Source organism: Cervus canadensis, chromosome 7 (genome assembly GCF_019320065.1).
Source record: "Cervus canadensis isolate Bull #8, Minnesota chromosome 7, ASM1932006v1, whole genome shotgun sequence".
NCBI lineage: Eukaryota > Metazoa > Chordata > Mammalia > Artiodactyla > Cervidae > Cervus > Cervus canadensis.
In genome coordinates, this window is record NC_057392.1 from 13,825,627 (window position 1) to 13,850,018 (window position 24,392).

A 24,392-nucleotide genomic window follows, 5' to 3' on the forward strand; every position below is an offset into this window, starting at 1 on the left:
AACCAAAGCCCAAGAAGAGAAGGTGACTTGGACCTCATCACAGAGCTGGTTAGTGGCAGAGCGTGGGCCATGCGCAGAGTTACCCTGAACTAGCCTCCTGTTGCTCGCCACAGTATCTCTCCATCACACCCAGTGTGCCCACTGCTCCCGAGCTTCTGTCTGGAAGTGCCACCTCTGTCTGTCACTTTCTTAGCCACGTGACACACTTTTTTTTTTTTGTTTGTCTGTTTGTTTAAACTTCTCTGTCCTTGGTACAGGGAGAGAAACAGAGAAAGAGAGAAAGAGGCTCAGTTAGCCGTGGTTGTTTCCAACTATCTATGGTGTATGCCGCAAGGTTCATTTTTATCTGATGCTATGCTTCTGCATACCTTTCAGGCACAGCTATCCGGCAGAACCCTATCCACACACACACCTTTCCTAAAGCAGAATTCAATTTCCCCATCAAAATCAACTTTGTAAACTTTAGTGCAATGAAGAGGATCTGGCTCTCATTTCCTGCCCCCCTCAGTCGGACTCATTTAAATATGTCACTCCTCTGACCCCTCCTCTTCTTTTGTCCTGATAGGTTAAGCCTTATTTACTGATTTCATTCAGGGCTCTATTTCTTTTGATGTGACTCTGGTAGATTACAAAAATAACTGCCATTCTTCCTTTCACAGTATCTGCCCCACCTTGGATGTGACTCTAAAGTTCTTCCCATCAGGAGGTAAAGTTTACTTCCCCATCTCTTTAATCTAGGATGCTGTGTGACTTGCTTTGGCCTACAGAATGAGGTGGAAGTGGCAGTATGCCAGCTCTGAGGGTGGACTTCAATAAGTCTTGTATATTTCTGTCTGTTCTCATAGATACCTGCTCAGTATCCATGTGAACAAGCCAGGGCTAGCCTGCAGGAGCAAGCGAGACCATGTGAAGCAGAGATGAACAGATGAACAGTTCCAAATGAGGCTGTCCCAGATCAGCCAGCCTCCCTCAACCCACTTGGCAGCTGAGCACAAAGGCATGAGTGAGTGTGGCCCAAACTAGAACCAACCAGCTGACGACAGCCCACATAGATAACTGTTAGGATTACTGGCTAAACAAATGACAGTCGTTTAAGCCACGAAGTTTTTTTGGGGGAAGGGTTGTTATTATGCAGCAAAAGCCAACCGATCCTTTATTACTGTCTGCACGAATGTTTAAAATTGGGCCCCAGAGCAAAGAGACTTTTCATACTTGGTTCTGTACAGTACCTCAATGAGTAACTTAATAGAAATTTAGAACAAAAATTGTTTTCTTGAAGAGAATAGGGAAATGGTAAAGAATGATGAAAATGTGATTCCCACTTTCCTCCTACATTCAGCCCACCCCACTCTCTACAGCCTGTGATTAAGGAAATAAATAGAAATCCACAGGATACAGGGCATGTCATTAATCAATACTATGGTAGTAAGACAAGCAGCAGAAAATTCTCTCCTTACAAAAGATTTTTCTCCTTACAAAGAACAGACTAGGAAAATTGTCTAGGGACGGGGTGAAAACCCTGTAATTTTTCAAACATCGTGGCTGCCGTGACTTTTGCTGTGCCATTTCTTTGCCACTGTCCTAGGGTTTTACCTTTGAGCCCATCTCAGTTCCTTCTGAGAGGCAGGGACTTCTGCCTCTGCTCCAGGCTCTCTAGTAGGGAGGGATGGGGCGTATACCACCTGACTCATACCTGACTGCTATGACCATGCAGTTTCAAGTCCTTCTTGGGGCTTACATGGGCTCCCCTAGTAGGTCAGTAGTAAAGAATCTGCTTGCCAATGCAGGAGACATGGGTTTGATCCCTGGGTCAGGAAGATCCCCTGGAGTAGAAAATGGCAACCCCACTCCAGTATTCTTCTCTGGGAAATCCCACAGATAGAGGGGCCTGGTGGATTACAGTCCATGGGATTGCAAAAGAGTTGGACATGACCTAGCGACTAGACAGCCGCAGCAGTGGGCCCTACATTAACTTTCAGAAGCTCCACTCATGCCACATTTAACATGTTAAAATGTACCCACGTCCTACAATTTAATATAATTTGTACAGAACCCTCAGGGTCAAGTTGCACTTGACTAGCTAATATTATGTATGATATCCCCCTAATTACACATTTTAATGCTCACTTTGTAGTTTTCTTTCTGTATTTTGACTTCTTTCTCCATTGTTGATCTTCAGGTCTGAAACATTTTCATAGCCTCTTGAAGAACTCACAGGTTCTGGGCTCTGTGCATATAGGTGTCTAACAGGAAAGTCACCCTGGCCTAGTCAATCAACCAATAGCTATTTCTTGAGCACCTAATATTTATAAAGCATTGTACTGAGGTCTTCATCAAACTCATTCACTGGGCAGCCATTTGCCACATCCCGTTACTGAGCTAAGTGCTGAGAACCAGGATAGAGGCCCTTCAGTTTCTGCCATCAAGGGCTCTGAGTTAGCCAGGGCTAGGCTCAAAGTAAAGCAGATGAAAAGAACTGTGGACTTAGGAGCTACATCTGGGGTCTTTCCTTTACTCCACTGTAAAGGTGAACAGAGTTCCTTTGGGTCAACATCACTGAGAAGTAGAATATTGCCTACTATATTCAGTGTCAACTACAAATTGGCAATTGCCATTGACCCTTGCCATCTACCTCTACAAGGATTAAATCATGTGCTGCTGTAGCTGCTCATCTTCAACAACCACTGAAGGGACTTCAGGGTGGATAGCAGAAATGAGGCACTCCATGCTCGGGGAAAAACTGGCAAGACAGGTCTTCAGATAGCTAGATATTCAAAGGAGCTGATTTTATGAGCCTAATTCTTATATCTCCTCATATCTAGAAAAGCACTAAAGTCCTCTCTGGTGACAACTGCTCCTCATGACTAGCAGAAACCTTCTGAAAAAAATATGTGCTTGATTCTACCTCTCTGGAGCAGTTTCTCAGAGCTATCTGAGGTGCTGTCTCCCAGGATATACCCCTCATTTTACCACAAATAAAATCTGACTCACAACTCTCACATGTTGTGCAATTTTTTTTAAGTTGATATCAGTAAACAAAGGATGTCACAGTCATTAGTGATTGCAGCTTCCCAGTGGTAAACCCTGAGGAAACTCAGGATGTGAAAACACAGGATACTGGCCCCACGTAGCTGAAGTACATATCAAAGGAATAATTGCAGTGAGCCCAGACTCTTGCATCTTCCCATACAAGGAAAGCACTAAAGTCCTTAAGATATATGGTTTTAATTTATTAACAGTAATCTTTTGTTCTTTTTGCTGCAAAATGCCTATATATCCTAGCTCTCCCCTCAACTCCTTGTAGCAGTTCTCTCAGGGTTACTTGAGATGCTGCCTCCTGGGTTGAAGTTCTAAGAATATCTGCCAGATAAAACAACTCAGCTTTCAGGCTGTGCAGTTGTTTTCGACACTACCTTCCACCTCTGTCAGCAAAAGGAGACTTGACAGTCCCGATTCCTACCTGCAGCTGACTTTGGGCTAAACCCTTATAGTCCTTCCCTCAAAAAGCCAGGATGGTCTCATGAGGAGCATGGTAGTCTCCAGAACAAAGGCCAGACCTGGAAGTAACAGGTCCCTTAGCGCTGACTTCGGGGGTCATGGTGGGGGTGGCACAGAGGACTGGCTTAGCCCAGTGTTGAGGCGAAAGCTCTGTCAGGGTTTTCAACATGCTTTTAGTGTTCACCAGAGACTATGCTGGTTTCCCAGGCCCTTGAATGGCACACTTTACAGCCTCAATAGGCAAAACACTGAAAAGCAAGTAGGTCTCAGGTTCCAGCAAACAGGGAACCTGTTTTTAAGGTCCTGATTTTAAGACCTGATTTTAAGATCTTTCAGACCTTTTTAAAAACACTATTAATACTATAAGAATCAACTTAAGAGTGATGTTTTAGCTCAGCTTTTCAACTTTCCTGTGCATTTGAGTGCCCTGGGAATGGTGTTAAAATGTAAATTCTGACGCAGTAGGGCTGGGGTGGGGTCCAAGAGTCTGCTTTTGTCTCCCCATGAAATCAACATTTAACTGCACTTTGAGCAAGGCTTTATATCATACAGCCCTCCATAGATTTTATCTCTTTTATTAATTCATCAACTCTGAAGCCTTAGCATCTACATCTCACAAATAAAGTCATGGACTCAGAGTGGCTCGCCTGGAACACCCCCACTCCACACACACACATCCCCACCACCTCCCCGCCACTAGTAAACAGCAGAGTAAGTTCTAATCTGTCTTCTGGCTTCTAGCTCAGCATCACCACTATTCACTCACGGCCCCAAACAGTTCTTTTCACTTTTACCTCTCATGTCTTGTGAGGTCATTTGTCTCAAGATAAAAAGCCCAGAGTTAATTTCATCCTTTCAAGCTTTTGAGCTGATAACCTGATCTCACTTCTCACACTGTGTGGCAGCTAAGGAAGGAAAGATTTCCAAAAGCAGACTAGAAAGGGCTTGCAGTGGTTATGCCTGGAATGATTACACCTGCAAAGAAACCAGTCATGCTTGGAAGCACTCCCTGGAGCAGTTAAGCCAACAGGATTTCCATCAGGGCTTGCAGTTAGGAGTTTCCAGAGGCGCAGAGCCTGAGTTTCAGGCCCACAGACTTGGCAACAGACTTGTTGCTTTCTGTGCCTGAAAATAATAATAATAAAAAAAACTGGAAGAAGCCAGCCATGGTCTTTCTGAGGAAACAAAGATATATTTAATTTGGGGAAGGTATCTATTACATGCCAGATGCCGAGCCAGGCACTTTGTAAACGTCACTTCCAATCCTAACAGCAAGCCTGTGAGGTAAGTTGCCACACCCCATTTTTACAGGGTAGGAAACTGAGGCTCACAAGGTTAAACAGCTAGGGCCCTGCAGCCCATGGACACCAGGGCCGAGTGTGTCTGATGTGCAGGCTCTTACCACCACACCAGACTACCTCTGAAATGGAGAGTCAGTGAAGTTCAAGGGCAAGAGACTGAACCTGCTCTAACTCCAGCAGCTCCTGGCTCAGTGGAGGCTGGGTCCTCACCCTTCCCATGGCTATCTTCTTGGAACATCTGTATCTAGGTTTTGCCAGGCTGCCATCCTATTCTTGTTTTTTATTAAAAAAAAATTCTTACTAAAAGTTATAAAGACTGGTACAACGAACCTCTGTATTCTTCACATAGATTCACCAATAGTGAATATATATATATATATACATATATATATTCTTGAATCATTTTTCTATTGGAGGATAATTACTTTACAGTGTTGTTTCTTGCCATACAACAATGTGAATCAGGTATAAGCACACATATGTCCCCTCCCTCTTAAACCTCCCTCCAACCCCACCCCTCTAGGTTGTGACAGAGCACCGGGTTTGAGCTCCCTGCGTCATACAGCAAATTCTCATTGGTTATTTATTTTACCCATGCTAATATACATGTTTCAAGGCTACTCTCTCAATTTGTCCCATCCTCTCTTTGCCCTCTGTGTCCACAGGTCTGTTTTCTATGCCTGTGTCTCCACTGCTGCCCTGCAAATACGTTCATCAGTGCCATCTTTCTAGATTCCCGATATATGCATTAATATATAATCATTGTTTTTCTCTTTCTGACTTACTTTTCTGACTTACTGTAATATAATAGGCTCTAGGTTCATCCACATCATTAGAACTGACTCAAATGTATTCCTTTTTATGGCTGAGTGCTGACTCAATTGAAAAGACCCTGATGCTGGGAAAGATTGAAGGCAGGAGGAGAAGGGGACAACAGAGGATGAGATGGTTGGATGACCTCACCGACTCAATGGACATGAGTCTGAGTAAACTCCGGGAGTTGGTGATGGACAGGGAAGCCTGGTGTGCTGCAGTCCATGGGGTCGCAAAAAGTTGGAAATGACTGAGCAACTGAAGTGAACTGAACTGAATATTCCACTGTATATATGTACCACTTCTTTATCCATTCATCTGTCAATGGGCATCTAGGTTGCTTCCATGTCCTAGCTATTATAAATAGTGCTGCAGTGGACATTGAAGTACATGTCTTCTTCAATTCTGGCTTCCTCAGGTATATGCCCAGTAGTGGGATTTTGGGGTCATATGGTAGTTTTATTCCTAGTTTTTTAAGGAATCTCCACACTATTCTCCACAGTCAAAGCCCGCTTTTGATGCAACTTCAGGCCTCTCCATCCCTGGACCTGGGGGAGCCAGGTGGTTCTTACAGTAGCACTTCCTCTCAGCACCTCTTAATTTCTGAGGCATTTAGAGAGGGAGTTATGCTGTCAACAAATGCCCATCACTACCCACTGCACCCCTCATTTGAAAAATAGAGATTGTTCCTAATTCACCCTCTTTGGTTTTTTTTCTAGAATGTTTAGTGGAGATTAAGAAGCTCCTAAATCAGGGGCTGTATGATTGCCTTGTGGCTTATGACTTCACAAGGTTCTTAAGGATGCTAAAACAATCAGTTATGAATGAAGAACATATTAATTCTTATGAGCTAAGACTGTCAGATTTTAAAAAAAAGAAGTCAGTGAACTATAGCCCAATGGTCAAACCTGAAACACTGCCTCGTTTTTTATGGCCCATGAATGAAGACTGACTTTTATATTTTCAAATAGTTGAAAAAAGTTTTAAGAAGATAATGTTTCATGATGCATGAATATTACACAGAATTCAAAATTTAGCATCCTTAAATAAAGATTTATTAGAACATTAAAAAAAAGAATGTCAGATTAGCTTTTGGCTCAAAGTTCCCTCACAATGACCTTTGCCATGATGACTGCAAAGGTCACATTAGTAACTGCATTCTTTGTCATTCTGGAGGTTTTGAATTCTGGAATCTAAAAACCAGGTTTCTAATCTCCTTAACCATCTAGACTGCTTCACATATTTTGTCTGAGAAAATATGATGCAAGATGAAAAAGACTTACACTGCTTTAGCTGGCCAGTGAGAAGTAGTGGGCTACTTCTGAAGTAGCTCTTAACCTGTCAGAGTCAGTACATAAAAATACATCTGGCCAGGTAAATTGGAATTCTGAATAAATTTCATCTGAAATTCAAATATTGTATAGGGCATAGTTATATTAAAAAGTTATTTGATGTTTATCTGAAATTTAAATTTAACTGAGTGTCCTGTATTTTCTCTGGCAATCCTAAATCTATGCCTCTAGGATTACCTTTTACATTTGCTGGAGACAGTTATCACTACTGAGATTCTAAATAAGGGAAGAAAAAGAGAGTATATACATATATGTATAACTGATTCATGTTGCTATACTGCAGAGACTAACCCAACATTATAAATCAACTATACTCCAATAAAAAAATTAAAAATACAAAAAAAATAAGGGTGAAGACTCAACCATTATACAATGTCTGTGGCTAGCAAATGGACAATGGCATTGCCATATTAGTTCTGGGCTGAGTTTTGGTAAATGAAACAACTAAGTAAATACTGAAGCTAAGCATACGCAGCTTTCACGGTACAGATCCATATCCTTGTCTCTGGCCATACCACCCGGAACATGCCTGATCTCATCAGATCCACATCCTTTATCTGTAATTTTGAAAGATAAAACACTCTGAAAATCGAAAATTTTTATTTAACTCACTTGCCAGCGACATTCAACCAACAAGATACTAATTATCATATTATCTCACTTAGTGTGGGTTGTCATACTTTTTGCTACAGAAATATTTATTTGTTTGATCACTGAGTGCTGTTCCAGACCCCCTAGGGGTATCACATAACATATGATAAATACTATATACATAGTAATATGAAAAATTCTGAGCCCTGTGTCTGACGTCAATGGGTTCAAATAAAAAACTGTGGCATATTTAAAAATTAACAGCCAGAAGGTTAAAACTTCATTGTCCACTATGGTAGCCATTAGCCATGTGGCTACACTGAACATTCGACATGTGTCTAGTCTGAACTGAGACACATGGTTAATGTAAAATACATACTGAGTTTTAAAAACTTAGTAGGGAAAAGAAAATGAAATATATGATCACATGTTGAAATAACATTATTTTGGGTATATTATGCTATATAAAATATATTATGAAAATTAATTTTGCTAATTTTTCTATTTTTTAATGTTCAGTTCAGTTCAGTCACTCAGTCATATCTGACTCTTTGCAACCCCATGGACTGCAGCACACCAGGCCTCCTGGTCCATCATTAACTCCCAGAGTCAAACTCATGTCCATTGAGTCAGTGATGCCATCCAACCATCTCATCCTCTTTCGTCCCCTCTCCTCCTGCCTTTAATCTTTCCCAGCATCAGGGTCATTTCAAATGAGTCAGTTCTTCGCATCAGGTGGCCAAAATATTGGAGTTTCAGCTTCAGCATCAGTCCTTCCAATGAATATTCAGCACTGATTTCCTTTAGGATAGACTGGCTGGATCTCCTTGCAGTCCAAGGGACTCTCAAGAGTCTTCTCCAACACCACAGTTCAAAAGCATCAATTCTTCGGCACTCAGCTTTCTTTATAGTCCAACTCTCACATCCACATATGACTACTGGAAAAACCATAGCTTTGATTAGATGGACCTTTGTTGGCAAAGTAATGTCTCTGCTTTTTAATATGCTGTCTAGGTTGGTCATAACTCTTTTTCCCAGGAGCAAATGTCTTTTAATTTTTTAATGTAGTTACTAGAAAATTTAGAACTACTTGTGTGGCTCCTGTTATATTTATAGTGGAGGCACTGCTTCAGAGACTATCTAAGTGTAAAACATTTTTACAGTTGGGAAAACTAGATGAGAAAGTGACTTGGGTAGTACGGGCAATTAGTTGCTGAGTCTGAGCTAAACCTTTGGTCTTCTGACTCCTGTGTTAGTGCTCTTTCCATTTTCCCTTCAAAAGACCTGATTCCAGAATGAAAATTCTCAAAGGATGAGTCTCTCAACAGCCTCTGGGCTCTGTACTTGGTTCTTGAATTCTAAGACCAATTTTAGAGCCTGACTGAGTGTTGGTGGTTCTTGCTGATGGAAGTAGGAAAATCAAACATTGACTTGTAATCAATGGTTTCAGCCATAATAGAATCAGACTTAAAGAAGCAAATGAGAAAGATTTGTAGCTCAGTGGATCCATTTGATGTGCCAGTTTTCAACAGATTCAGAAGAGGAGATCTCAGCCCTGAGTGCCCTGCACCAGAGGCAGTGGAATTTCACTCAGACTCTGATCAGACCTGCTCCTTCATCAGCTCCGCTGGAGATGGTCAGGCTGGAAAACCACACCAGGTAGGGAGGGTGGGGGTGTCTCTTACTCTCTGACAAATGGTACAGGGATCCACTACCTTCAGAAAGTTCACCTTCTAGACAGAAGATGTTCAGTAATAAGATGGGTCTGAGTGAATGGTAAGCCTGGCCACAGGAGCAGGGAATCACTTGTTCAGCTGTAGTTAAGACTCCCTGACAGGAGGCAGTGGGAAAGAACTCTTGCCCACCAGCACACAGTTATGCTTGGCTGAACTGAAGGATGCTTTTGAACTGTGGTGCTGGAGGAGACTCTTGAGAGTCCCTTGGACTGCAAGGAGATCCAACCAGTCCATCTTAAAGGAAATCAGTCCTGAATATTCATTGGAAGGACTGATGCTTAAGCTGAAATTCCAATACTTTGGCCACTTGATGTGAAGAACGGACTCATTTGAAAAGACCCTGATGCTGGGAAAGATTAAAGGCAGGAGGAGAAGGGGATGACAGAGAATGAGATGGTTAGATGGCATCACTGACACAATGGACGTGGGTTTGAACAAGCTCCGGGAGATGACGAAGGACAGGGAAGCCTGGTGTGCTGCAGTCCATGGGGTTGCAAAGAGTTGGACACAACTGAGTGACTGAATTTAACTGAGGGAAAAACAAATCTACATGGGGAGCAGAACAAAGCCATCACAAAGTGAGAGCACATTCAGTTCCCTCACGGTCCAGCCAGGCTTGGGAGGCTCTCAGGGGCTGTGTTCTTAGGCACTTGCATCAGCAGGGCCTTGCCTCTCCCATCAGTCTAGAAGGAAAAGTTCACAACCAAGAGAAAGAAGGAAGACGCCCATGAGAGACGTTGCCTTGACAGGATTCTAGGTGGCCTTGATGGATCATCAGAAATCTGAATGACAGTTGGCAGGCTTGTCCCCAGCATCTTGCACCCACAGCAACCTGAGAAGGGTCCTGCAGTTGGGGAGCTGCAGTCATTTGCAGGTATGGAGCTCCCTGCTATGCAGGTAATTTGAGCAGTTTGAAAGTACCACTAGCTGTGTTTGCTCATTTACACTAACTAGCTGGGTGTCTGGGAAGCCCTGGGGTAGGGAGAACTTGGCCTAGGAGTCACAGAGGGCTGGGTGGGAATTTTATATAACTGTGAAAAACTTACTTCATGTCTCTGAGCCAGTCTCTTCATTAGTAAAATGGACAAGAAAATACGTCCCAGAGGGTTCTGTCAGGTGTGAGTGAGTCAAAGCTCTTGCAGAGTGACCGTTCGGAATGTCTGTTTGGCTCTACTTTGACACTTGACCCTAAGTCCTCTCTCACAGGGTGGTAGTGAGCTGGCCATCTTTCCTCTCCTCCTCATCCCCACTGCCCTCCTCTCCAAAACAGCCCCACAGAGGTTTGACAATCCACTGCCTGCTGCAGATGAAAGGAACAGAGCATCCTGAAATGGAGCATTTTGCCATCTAACTAATTTAATGAGTCAGAAATTGCCCACTTAGAAAATTTATAAAATGCAGCATATGATTTACAGCTTGACTAGCATTTAAACCTGTGTTCCCTCTGCCTCAGCCAGGACACACAGGATTGCAGGAGCCCGTGACCCACTCCCATCTCTGTTGTGTCCCCAGCACTTGTAATGTGGGGACAGCACAGGGAAGACAGGTGCTGGAAGCAGATTTGGGGTTCAGTTGGCTCTCACTAGGAAACAATAGCTACAATTTTCAAGTGAATTTTCCAGGGCTTCTGGTGAGTGGGAAAAAAAGGTCTAATAGTCTGTATAGCACCATGCCTATTTGATAGGGGAAAAAAGACACTTATTATTCACTCCATTAGGCAGACACCCCTTTATCTATAAGAAAATATACACATATTTAATTTCTTCTACCTTCATGTCTCTTTCTAGCCCGGAGTTATTAACCTGGGGTTCAGGAATGGGCTTAAAGGGGCTTATAATCCATGAAAATTAAGTGAAAAGTTCATGTGCATGTGAAAGTGTCCCCGAAGAGGAGATTTTTAATTAGTTCTCAGAGGGTTGGTGACCCACTCTCACAGACACACTCAGTGATAAGCTGCTGCTCTGTAAGTGCTCACAGGGCCAGTTCCCTCTGCTCCTGATGGGCTCTTGCTGCCATAAGCAAAGTCACTTTAATCCTGTGGTTCTCAGTTGTTGCTGCCATCTGGGACTGTGCCAGTCCTCACAGGATAGGACTATTCCACTTACTTCACTATGCTTAGCATCCCTGCTACCTGCACATTGAATGCCAGGATCACTCTGAGTCGTTTTGACAACCAAAGATGATCACGCATAGTTCCACACCGCCTCAGAGGGCAGGGCCCCCCCCTGCTTGAGACAATTAAGTTTGTCTTCCCCCACTTCTCTTTCTTCATGAGGAAAATGTGGGAGGTGGGCAAGATGCCCTTCCGGCTCTGTGATTCAGTGACACCTCACATACATCCCCCCTTCTCTGAGTGTTACTTTTGTTCCTGTTCACTCCACTATGCCAACAGATGTGTGTTGGTGGAGGGACCTGTAAGGTACCCCCAAGAATGCAGAACCATGGCCTGGCCTAGATGTGGCCCTCCTGGGCAGTCCTGTGGCCTTCCTAGGCTGATGCCCATTGACTGTAATCAGGCTGAAGTGACTTGGAGGGTCAGTTCATCTCTAGAGTTAGATGATTCTATGCAGTAATGAGAGTAGGTTCTATGGGATTCCCTGCATCTCAAGAAAATTGCTAAGAAATCTTTCAGATATTGTAACAAACCCCTTTATGGGGAAAAAAAAAAGTGAATAGTGCTCCTAGCAGGCAAAGGACCCAGAATGCTCCTTCAATGCCCTAAGTGTTAGATCACAGAAACCAAATGTCTAACAAGGAAAAAAAAAAAGACAGAACAGTCCTAGGGGAGGGGATATCCTGGTTGGGCTTATTGATGAGAATCTGGGAATTTGACGACCTTAAGGGAAATTGCAAGGCACTAAGTTCAGACGCTAACTCCTCTCAGAGGCCTGTTTTAGCTCCTGAAGCAGCTAAGAACCCACAACCTAATGTCAATGCATTTTTATTATGATACATTAATTTTGCCATAGCTGTTGGTTATTTGCTCACCTACTCGTATCTTTACTGAGCACCCGAGGTCTTTCAAGACAGGTTGCATAGGACTCATCAGAGCCTGACACACAGTCGGGATTCAGATGAATGAAACAAGGTGCAGGAATAAGGCTGGGTTGTGCACTAGATGGAAGAAATGATAAAAACAAGCTGGGCTAGCTTCCAGTGGGGCTGCTCATGATGGCCTGTGGATACCACCTTTCAGCTCTGTCTCTTCTCTCTTCCAGGGGAGCCAGAGCAGCACCTGGTGTTAATCACTCTTTCCCTGCAAATGAGACACTTCCTGAGCTCACACTCTAGCTAGACAGTCCTGTGAAGCCATGGAACCATGCTGTTAATTCCCGCTCTGAATGCAGAAACACCTTCTACATTTTTCTCTAGAGATTTAATACCAAGTAGGAAATTATTTCTGAGTAATCACTTCTGAACTGCTGAATTTGGGTATTCGTACTGAAAAATGACAGCCCTGTAATAAGGAAGTTTATGGGCCTTGTGAGAGAGGTTTTGAACATAGTTGTCACTGGGTAAAAAGTTAATATTTTCTAATGACAAAGTGATGTAGTTGATTCAAATCACCAGACAATGTTCCCCTGAAGGCTGTGGGCCCTGCCTGTTTCCTGGTCTCTTCCTCTTTCCTGGCTCTTCTCCTTCTACTGTGGAACTCTTGACCCTTTCCCTCAATCAGTGAACTCAGTCTTTCCTCATTTCCCCAAGTCTCCTTCTTGGCCTCTTGATGATGGTGAGGGTGGTACAGAGTAGATGAAGAGGCAAGAAAGACTGCCCAGGTGTTGGGTCCAGAGCTGGACTGAGTGATATCTTGAGTACCTGAAGTGGTAAGGACCAAAGAGTCACAGAAAGTCAAAGGTCAGAACAGTGCTGGCTTCAAGAGGATGGCTTCCAGGGGGCTTCAGTTCTTTAGTGACTATCACCAGCCCCTCTGACCAAAGAGGGTGGGGGTGGAGGGTATGACTCTTCCTGACAGAGCTGTGTGGTGATTTGGGGAGGCGGAAGAATTGTGTGTGCTTATGTAGGGCCATTCTTCAAGCAGGGAGAAATTGGCTAACATGACAAAAAAACAAATGGCTTCAGCCACATTTGACCACCAAGGTCTTCTTGAGAGCATGTCCAGGATAACTGCCTATGTCTGGGCAGCCTTTAGAAAGTTCTTCTCATGGGCTAGGACCAATAGCCTCCACTCTCCAATCCAGCTGCATCAGCCAAAAGTGGCAGGGGTGGTGAAAAGGACACAGGCTTGAGAGGAAGATCTGGGTTCAAGGTTTATATCTGACTCTGCAAACTAGCTGTGTGTTCTTGGGCAAGTCACAAACCCTCAGGGACTGAGTCTCATCTCTAAACAAAGGTGCTACAGGTTTCTAGGTCTTTTAGGATCTTATATTTATTCAAATAATATTTATCGAGTACCTACTATGTCCTAGGTACTTTCAAGGTGCCTGGGATACAACAGAAAACACAAAACACTAAAATCCCTGTCCTCATGCAGCTCATGTTCTAGTGGAGGGAGCTTGATAATAAAGATAAGTAAGTATATTATATTGTCATTTAGAAGGTGATCAATATTATGGGATGAAATTATGGGATGAAATAAAGCACAGTAGGTTAAGGAGAACCAGGAAAGGTGAAGTCAGGGGCTGGGGGAGAGTGCAAGTAGCAAATTCTCTGATTGATGATTTTCTGGAACCTCAAAAATGCCTCTTAAGTAAACTTTCTGAGTAGGAACATGATGCCTGTTGAGATGACATAATCAAAGAGAGGAAAATGAGATTTATCTTTCACAAGGTTTCAGAATGATCCAATTGGCAGCTCTTAACTCTAGCTCATTTCCATGAGGAGAAGATGGGTCTTATTTTCAATGCTCACTAAGGGTTTGGGTTGGGAGTAAGGATATGGAAGTCCCAAAGCTCAGGACAGGGCAGTACTATTGAAAGCTTCCTCCTCACAACTTGGGATCCTTGGAAATGCCACAGGAGGAGGTTGCAGGTGATAATCGGCAGTTAGAGATCTACTACCAAGGCTCTGTAATTACTGGAAGCCTCAAATTTACTGGTCAGGGGCCTGCCTAATTACCCTAAATGGCAACAGATAACTTACTGTGAGAAGCCAACTAAAAACGACTCAAAAAATGATCAATAACTCACTGGAAACTCTCCTTCCTCCAAGAATAAAATACTGTTATGGTGCCAATCCTCGGTTATAGGTTTTTTAGAGGTCTGTTCATCTGACTGATTAATATATATTAATTTCTTTGCTGCTTCTTTCTTTGCAGAACTGGCTAATATATTTATTTGAGTTCTGAGATCCAGAATGAATTCATTTATAGAATGTTTCTAACAGTAAAGATCTGGGTAGAGGAAGGAAGGCAAAAAGCTGAGACTGGCACGTGACACATGATGACAGTGGGTGCTTCCCAGCCGGCAGACCTCGCAGGATACACTTGTACTCAACAAGTGCAAAGCCCCATACATAAGGCAAGTAATGGATTTCCTGGCAGACATCTACTGTGTGAGGCCCAGTAGTTAATTGGTTCCCAAAGCTGATCCCAGAAAAGACAACAAACGCTTGGAAAGGTCATCTGGAAATTAGGACATTTTCCAGAATATTCATTATCTTCCCAAATCCCTGTTTACCATATGATTCCATTTCTCATTGCCTCTACTCTGAAAATGTAGATATCTGTTCTTCAGACTGAGATAAAACAAATATACCAGTTGGAAAATATTGTGAACCTCTACAATAGAGCAGTATTCAGTAGGTTTCCTTTGTTGGCACATTTTACATGACTACATTTCGTAGAGAAAGAATTGCCTTCTTGTTAGTAGGTCTTAGCACACCATTAACAACACTGTGAAAATCCATAGCTCTCTATGGACTCATTCTGTATATTCAGGTAAAAATGTTTACAGTGTGCTTTCCAGCTTTGAAGTGGAGCAAATGTGACTTAGGAGCCAATCTTCTGCCCTCTTCTCCCCGTAGCACTCATGTTCCCAATTCTTTCTACTTCATCCCTTGTAATCATACTTCTCAAACTTTTAGGTCCATGTGACTCAGAGTTTATTGTGCCCAGGGTGACGTCTAGGATTCAGCGGTTTTACAAGCTCTCAGATGACGCCAGAGCTGCCAAGAACTGTGCTCCATGGAGCACCTTTTGAGTAGCAGAGTTCTACATCCCATACCACACTGCCTGATCTAGGTGTTATCTTAGACTTTGGTGACAGCTCATTGTCCCTTCTGTTTCACACTTTCTCCACAGTTTCCAAGAGGGCTTTCTAAAACACAGATCTGGTGCCAGTCTTCTCTTCTTACCACTTCCTCCAGAGGCTCCATGCTGCCTATAGATGAAGTGTCAGCCTGTCAATGTTGGCTGCTGGTCTCCTTCATGATTGGGTTCTGCACCTCACAGCTTTTTTTTTTTTTTTGATTTTGGAGTCTTTGGGTTACATTTTATTAGAGTAACAAGACTGGCTATTTATCAACCAAATAGATGAGTAGGCGAAGTACAGGGAAACCAGAGGAACTTAGGAAATAAGAGTAACAAAACTTTTTTTCCTTCCTAAAAATCTTTAAACACTCACTCCCATCAACCGACTATGGCTTAAAACATAAGTTCTGCTGCTGTTCTTTCCTCTCTGACTGACTTCTGGGAGATGCAGGGATGTACAGTCATCCCTTGGGGTCTGTGGGTAACTGGTTCCATCCCCACATCCACATACCAAAATCTGAAGGTGCTCAAGTCCCTTACATAAAATGATGATAGTATTTGTATATAATCTACAGCACATCCTCCCATTTAAACCATCTTTGTTGTTTTAGTCACTAAGTCAGAAATTATAGAATGTGTTAGGTAGGGCAGAAATCAGTCTCTGTTCCTTGTTCAGTCACTAAGTTGTGTCCAACTCTTTTTGACCTCAGGGACTCCAGCATGCTAGGCTCCCCTGTCCTTCACTATCTCCTGGAGTTTGCTCCAATTCATGTCCACTGAGTCAGCGAGCGATGCTTTCTAACCATCTTATCCTCTGATGCCCCTTTCTCCTCCTGCCCTCAGTCTTTCCCAGCAAGCTGGCTCTTCACACCAGGTGGCCAAAGCTTCAGCTTCAGCATCAGTCCTTCTAATGAATATTCAGGGTTGATTTCCTTTAGAATTGACTGGTTTGATCTCCTTGATGTCCTCTCGAAAGAGTCTTCTCCAGCACCACAGTTCAAAACCATCTTTAGACTACTTATAATACTTAATATAATGTAAATGATATGTAAATTGTTGTACTTTTTGAATTTTTTTCCCTAACATTTTCAGTCCTCAGTTGATTGAATCTGCCTTCGGATGCAGAATCACAGATATGGAGGTCTGACTATACTCCTGAGCAAAGGATGTTGAAGCCTGGAGGGAGGAATTCCCTAACTGGCATCTTCTCCCTGGATGCCCAGTTTAAATGGATAAGTTCTGTGGTCCCCAACGAGTGATAGTCGCTCAGTCGTGTCCAACTTTTTTCGACCCCATGGACTGTAGCCTTCCAGGCTCCTCTGTCCATGGAATTCTCCAGGCAAGAATACTGGAGTGGGTTGCCATTCCCTTGGTCCCCAAGGAGAAGTCATATCTTGCCCAGATACATGACACATTTCCCCAGGTGAAGTTTTTCTGTACATTTTCCTTCCACAGATAGTAAGATCTTATTTAATGTTTCACCCTGCCTTGATGGTGTCTTTAATCTAATCTAAGGTGAGAGCCTTTGTGGTTGTTGTCTAGAGAGAAAAGTAAAAGTAACAGTCACTCAGTTGTATCCGACTCTTTTGCAGCCCCATGAACTGTAGCCTGCCAGGCTCCTCTGTCCTTGGAATTCTTCAGACAAGAACACCAGAGTGGGTAGCCATTCCCTTCTCCAGGGGATCTTCCCAATGCAGGGACTGAACCTGGGTCTTCTGCATTGCAGGCAGATTCTTTGCAGTCTGAGCCACCAGGAAAGACCCCTCCCCAAGAGAAGGTTCCAATTTTGTAGTAAACTTCTTGGTTCTCAAGTTTTTTTTTTCTTTGAAGAAGACACTTCTTTACGTATTTCCTCTCCCCTGAAGATCTATGACATACACATTATCATCATGCCCAATTATATGGATGGGAAGCTGAGTCCTATAAACTCGCCTCTTCATAATCTCACCGCTGCAGTAGTGAACTGTGCCGTAGCTCAGGAGACAAACAGCTGCAAAAACGGTTGGGTGTTGTTACTCGCTAAAATCTTTCAACAAATATTTGTGGAGTACTTCGTGGATGTCTAGCTCCGCTCCAAGTCCTCGGAATCAATTCCTTTCCCGGTCCGGCCTCGGCTCCCCCTCTGGGTGGCCGCCGCCTCTTCCCCGCCCTTAGCGTCTCCCCCCTCCCCTCCGCAATCAGCCAGCCATTGTCTCCCGCCCCCTCCTCCCCTCACCTCACAGCTTCTTCTGCCATTTGGTGTCTTAATCTTGATGTCCTTGTGTGGTAGCCACCTTCCAAGATCTTCTCAGTGATCTCTGTCTCACGCCCCTGTGTAGTCCCCTCCCATCTTGCAAAGGGCTAACTTGTACAATCAATAGAATTTTGTGTGACTTCTAAGATTAGGTCATAACCTAGAAGTTGTCATACTGAGTGAAGTAAGTCAGGCAGAGGAGAAATAGCATATGACACCCCTTATATGTGGAATCTAAAAAGAAATGATACAAATGAACTTACTCACAAAATAGAAATAGATTCACAGACTTGGAGAATGAATTTATGGCTGCCAGGGGGAAGGATGTGGGGAAAGGATAGTTAGGGAGTTTGTGATGGACATGTACACACTGCTATACTTAAAATGGAAAACCGATAAGGACCTCCTGTATAGCACATGGAACTTTGCTCAGTTTTATATGGCAGACTGAATTGGAGGGGAGTTTGGGGGAGAATGGATACATGTATATGTATGACAAAGTCCCTTTGCTCTCCACCTGAAACTATCACAACATTGCTAATTGGCTATAGCAATAAAAAATAAAAAGTATGACAAAAACCACTACAATATTGTAAAGTAATTAGCCTCCAACTAATAAAAAATAAATGGGGAAAAAATAAAAAAAATAAAAAGTTTAAAAAAGATTAGATCATAAAAGATATTTAGGCTTTTGCTTTGCTTTCTCTTGGATCATTTACCCTGGGAGAAGCCAGTTGTCATGCCATAGGAACACATGGGCAGGCCTATAAAAAAACCCCATATGATAAGGAACTGAGGCCTCCTGCCAACAGCCACATGAGTGAACCATTTCAGAAGCAGATCCTCCAGCTGCAGTAAAGCCTTCAGATACCTGTAGCCCCAGCTGATGCCTCGACTACAACCAAGTGAGAGACCTTGAGCTAGAACCCTTAAGGCTGAGCCACTTTCAAATTCCTGGCCTATAGGAATGGTGAGATAAGTGTTTGTTGCTTGAAGTCACCAAGTTTTGGGGTTGTTTATTGTGTAGCTATTGATGCTGGATGTTGTGAGCTATTTTCCTCTTCTGGGAAAGCTTTTCATTTGGGTAACTTCTAGCCATCCTTTGAGACCCTGATCTCCAGATGTTTCCTCCAGGAAGCCTTCACTAACCTCATCCCTCAAGATTTGACCAGATGCCTCTTCCTTGGGCTGCCATGATGCCCTGGGTGTGTCTGTATCCCTATCTTTATTACAATGTCTAGTCATTATCTATATTTCTGACAGTCCCATGAGGCTGTGAACTCCTTCGAGGCAAGGGACAGTACCATTTGGATAACCTGAATGCTAATCAAAGTACCTGGAACATAGTAGGCACTTATATATGCTGGAATGAATGAACAAGTGAATGAAGTCAACTGCCCTGGAATCATGACTTTACAGTAACTATATCCCTTTACCCTGGAAGTTCTTTAAGCACCTGCCACTACTTGCTAGACCTGCCATCTCACAAGGGCCAGCTATGATGCAATCTGTTGACTGCTGAATTTTCAATTTTTTATCACACCACTCATCCACTGAGTTACCTCAGTGGCTCTTAAACAGAACACATCATAATTATCTGTGAGATTTAAAAGAAGATGTGTGTGTACACACACACACACACACATATATACAGGTGTTTACTTTTCTGACAAAGGTCCGTCTAGTCAAAGATATGGTTTTTTCAGTAGTCATGTATGGTGTGAGAATTGGACAATAAAGAAAGCTGAGCACCAAAGAATTGATGATTTTGCACTGTGGTGTTGAAGAAGACTCTTGAGAGTCCCTTGGATGGCAAGAAGATCACACCAGTCAATTGTAAAGGAAATCAGTCCTGAATATACACTGGAAGGACTGATGCTGAAGCTGAAGCTCCAATCATTTGGCCACCTGATGCAAAGAACTGACTCACTGAAAAAGACCGTGATGCTGGGAAAGATTGAAGGTAAGGGGAGAAGGGGATGACAGAGTGAGTATGAGATGGTTGGATGGCATCACTGACTCAACGGACATGAGTTTGAGTAAGTTCCAGGAGTTGGTGCTGGACAGGGAAGCCTGCCATACTGCAGTCCACAGGGCTGCAGAGTCGGATATGACTGAGCAACTGAACTGAACTGATACACACACACACACAGACACACACACACACAGAGGCTTCCCTGGTGGCTCAGATGGTAAGAATCTGCCTGCCAATGCAGGAGACCAGGGTCTGACCCCTGGGTCAAGAAGATCCCCTAGAGAAGGCAATGGCAACCCACTCAAGTATTCTTGCTGGGAAATCCCATGGACAGAGGAACCTGGTAGTCTACAGTCCATGGGGTTTCAAAGAGTCAGACACAACTGAGCAACTAATATATACACCTGTGTGTGTGTGTATGTGCGTGTGTGTGTATAAATAAAAACATACACCACACACTTACATACATATTTCAGTCCTGCCCCCAGAAATGCTAACTCACTAGTTGTGAGCTCCAGTCATGTACATTTTAAAGGTTTCCATAGGTGACTTTTCATCCCTAAGTTGATATTCATTGATTTATTGATGCTTATGTCCAAAAAGCATAGGAAGTTTATAAGAACATATGATTACTAAAACAAAACAAGAATAACCAACCCTCCCCCCAAACTCTTAAATATAGGGAAGTATAATAACAAGAACAAGCAATGGTAAGTCTTAGTAGGGGATAATTTTTATAACAGAAGATCTAGGCTAGGGAAGCTACTACAAATTTTTTTAGAGCTTCCTTGGAGCCAAGACAAGAAGAGATTTGAATGAATTATGCTGCTCTCAACATTTGAAAGAGATAGCATGTAAGTCTGTCAGTAAATATAGCTTCTGCTCTAGTATTGAATTATAAGAGGAACTATCTCGTAACTCTTTATATAAGAGACACTCAAACACAATGAATGATGTTTTTGATACATAAAAAAGAGTGTAGGAAACTTTTATATACAGCTACTTTTCAACAAAAGTCAAAAGCATATTAAAATCTACTGTGGTGAAGGTATTTCGATGGAGAACAGCATCCAAACATGTATATTATCAAGTGTGAAACAGATCGCCAGTCCAGGTCGGATGCATGAGACAAGTGCTCGGGGCTGGTGCACTGGGATGACCCAGAGGGATGGGATGGGGAGGGAGGTGGGAGGGGGGTTCAGGATGGGGAACACATGTAAATCCATGGCTGATTCATGTCAATGTATGGCAAAAACCACTACTATACTGTAAAGTAATTGGCCTCCAACTAATAAAAATAAATGGAAAAAAAAAGTATGTACCTTCATTGCATCTGGTTTGATACAAGAAACTGATAGAACCTGGAGGAGAAAATATCATAAATATTCCATCCATTTTCAATGGTCTCACTCAGACTTCTTATAGGAGCTCAACAGTAGCCATCCCTCCACTCCCCAAGTCCAAATTTGGGATATTCTCCCAATGTAGCTCTGCTGCCAAGGATGGAGGGTGGTGACAGAATATGTGTATGTGTGGAATGAATGCTAGCTACATTGGTTAACAAAGGCTCCTGCCCACAGGGTTCAGAATCACTTCACCAGCAAATGATGTAGGGAAGGTACATTTTACCTGTAAGCGCCGTGCAGTGAGCGCAGCACAGCAGTGAAGGGCACAGTGATCACACCAAATTCAAAGCATACGTTTTGTCTATCGACAGGTTGGGAGCTCAAGGTCACACTTTTTAATGAATTAGTTCAAAGCTTCAAGGTAGAACATCAAACCTCAAAGGCACACAGAATGTTCGAGGCAGAAGATACAGATATCTGGAGAGAATAAGTTAGGAAAAGAACATGGACTCAAAGGATCTTGCCTTGCCTGTCTGGCTGTGATGATTCCTAGTGGGTCCATGCCAAACTAGTCCATCAGGAATACTTGACCTTTGATTAATGGTCAACCAGTCAGTGACGTATCAAACAGCCATCACCATACTCCTGGCTCTTCTTGCCCAACACCAAGGGCAGCTTTGGGGGTCATAGAAAAGCCCTAGGACTGGGGCCCTAAAAGGATACTCTGTGCCATTAATATTTCAGAAAACTTGCAAAGGTTGTAGATTTCAGCTATGCTCGCAAGTTCTGATTGACACATGAAGAGACATTCCAGCAATGCCACCCAACAGAACTTGCTAAAACTGATGGGACTATTCTATGTCTGCATGGTCCAATATGATGGCTACCAGTTACATGTAGCAATTGAGAATTCCAAGTTTTGTTTAATTACAAATAATTCAAATTTCAATCACTCCATGTGTTTCAAGTGGTTATTCTACTGAACAGCACAATTCTCTAGGATCTGAACCAAATTGCTTCTCCTCTGGAACTGCTAATTGAGGCTTCTGACTTCATCCACTAGTGAGGGGTTATCCCCAAGTAAAGCTGTATATTCCATGGGACAGCTGGCTGTGTGCCCTGAGGGCTTTGCCAACAGCCTCAACCAGATCAAGAGGGCCTCCCAGCTCAGAGTGTCAAGTTCAAGCCTTGGCACACAGTACTTATTTAGGAGAACAACTCCTCCATCATTCTGGGTCTCTGGGTGCCATTAGATATCATTAGATTGCCCAAAGAGCTCTAGGAAATGAGGAGGGAGACAAGAGAGTTAAAAGTACTACCTTAAATCTGAATAGCAAAAGCAGGAGGAATGTATCTAAACTTCAGTAGGCACTGCAGTCAGCACTTTCCTGTTGTGGTAGATAATGAGACCTGGTTTTCCCAACCTGAATTCCACCTTCCTCCTAGCTGGAGGGGTTGAGGAGCCTAAAACATGTTTCCTTGACTCCTGTGTGTGGCCGTGTTCTTGATGTACACTGCATGCTGTGGGGGACCTGGAGGCCCAATCCAGCAAGAGGTCACTCTCCCGCAGGTCAGTTCTGATCAGAATGAGAGGTGGTGAGGCATCTGCATTCAGCATTCCGGTATCCTGGCCGCAGTGTTCTCAGAACTAAGAGGCAGCTGCAGTGGTCACTGTGGTGGTTCTTGACGTCTGGATTGCTTCTACAGGGGTGTGTGCTTGGACCTGACCATTCCTGACTTCTATTACCGTCCCAGCTTTCTGATAGTTTAGTAAGCACTTAATCATCTATATGCAACCTCTTTCTGCTCAAACTATTAGAGTGATTACTGCTTCTGCACTGTTTTCCCGATCAACACCCTTGCATTATCTCATGTAGTCCCCTCAGAAACCCTCTAAGGTGGGTAATTTTACCATTGCTTGTTTTACAGATAATCATCAACTCCAGTTTTGTTTATGGTAAGTACTTTGTACATTCATGGCCACATCTTTTCCTCCAAACAAATCTAGACCTATATCATGAATTGTTTCAAAAGCCAGGGTGTATGCTTCGAATATCAATGCTTTTTGTATGTGTGTATGATGAATTTGTACCCAAAGCAGAAAGCAAGTTGTAATGACAACTTGCTGAGAGTGATGTTATCTTTGCTAGAAAATAGTGTTGACACCTGTGGACATAATTTCAATCCTAAATTAGCTACGTTCCTGCTGAGAAAGTCATAGTTTTGTGTTCATAGAATGAATCTCTAACCATAAACAGAATGAAAACCACAATCACAGAAAACTACCCAAACTGATTACATGGACCACAGCCTTGTCAAACTCAATGAAATTTACGAACCATGCTGTGAAGGGCCACCCGAGACAGACGGGTCATGGTGGAGAATTCTGACAAAACGTGGTCCACTGGAGAAAGGCATGGCAAACCACGTCAGTATTCTTGCCTTGAGAACCACATGAACAGTATGACAAGACAAAAAGATATAACCACAAATAAGCAGCTACACATGAAGTTCTTGCTCAAGAGAAACTGGACAAGAGATGTGAGTGATTGAAGTGACCTAGTACCACTTGCCGAACAGCCCTACAGGACAGCCTTCTTTGGGGAAATTGATACTACTATCTGTCTCCTTCTATTAAGTCAGGTATCTGGACTCTACGTATTTTCACCTCCAGATCCCCAATATTCTGGAACTCATGAATTATTCTCTTTGTCAGATGAACTATTGGCCGCTCCATAGACATATCAAATAACTGCTCTGAAATAGTTTCTCTCAAGCTAGAGAGGAAGAAAACATTCATCACTAGACTGGTTGTGACTTGGGCAAGGGGTCTCCGCCTGACCCTCTACCAGTGGCTGTGTGAGCTGCAGAAAGATAGCACAATAGACTGACCTCTTCAACTTGTCCAAATGCTGCCTGCGAGCTTTGACTCCACAGTTTGTGGATTATCTGTGTCCCTCTCACACTTCTGATGCTAATTTTGAGCCATTTAATTATGTTAAAGTCCATCCTTCTAGAAGCTGAAATTCATGACATAGTTAAAACTCAAGTCAGTGAATTTGACTTTTTAATATCATTAGAGTCTATAAGTAGTATCACACCAAGAGCTTCTTTTCACCCTTCCTAAGAATCAAAGAGTAAAGATGCACTATTCAGGGCATCGGAGAAGGTCAAATTTCAAACATTTAGGATGGTCTATTTTTTATTTTTATTTGCTCTTTATTTGTTTATTTTATTTATTTGCTTATTTAACTTATACACAGAGTACATCACATGAAATGCCAGGCTGGATGAATCACAAGCTGGAATCAAGACTGCCAGGAGAAATATCAACAACCT

General features: G+C 42.9%; 1 protein-coding gene across 2 annotated transcripts in view; it reads right to left on the minus strand.

The window, feature by feature from the left end:
- Positions 1-24,392, minus strand: part of TMEM108 (transmembrane protein 108) — a 411,372-nt gene that overhangs the window by 123,352 nt on the left and 263,628 nt on the right. The gene's annotated exons all lie outside the window — the stretch shown is intronic.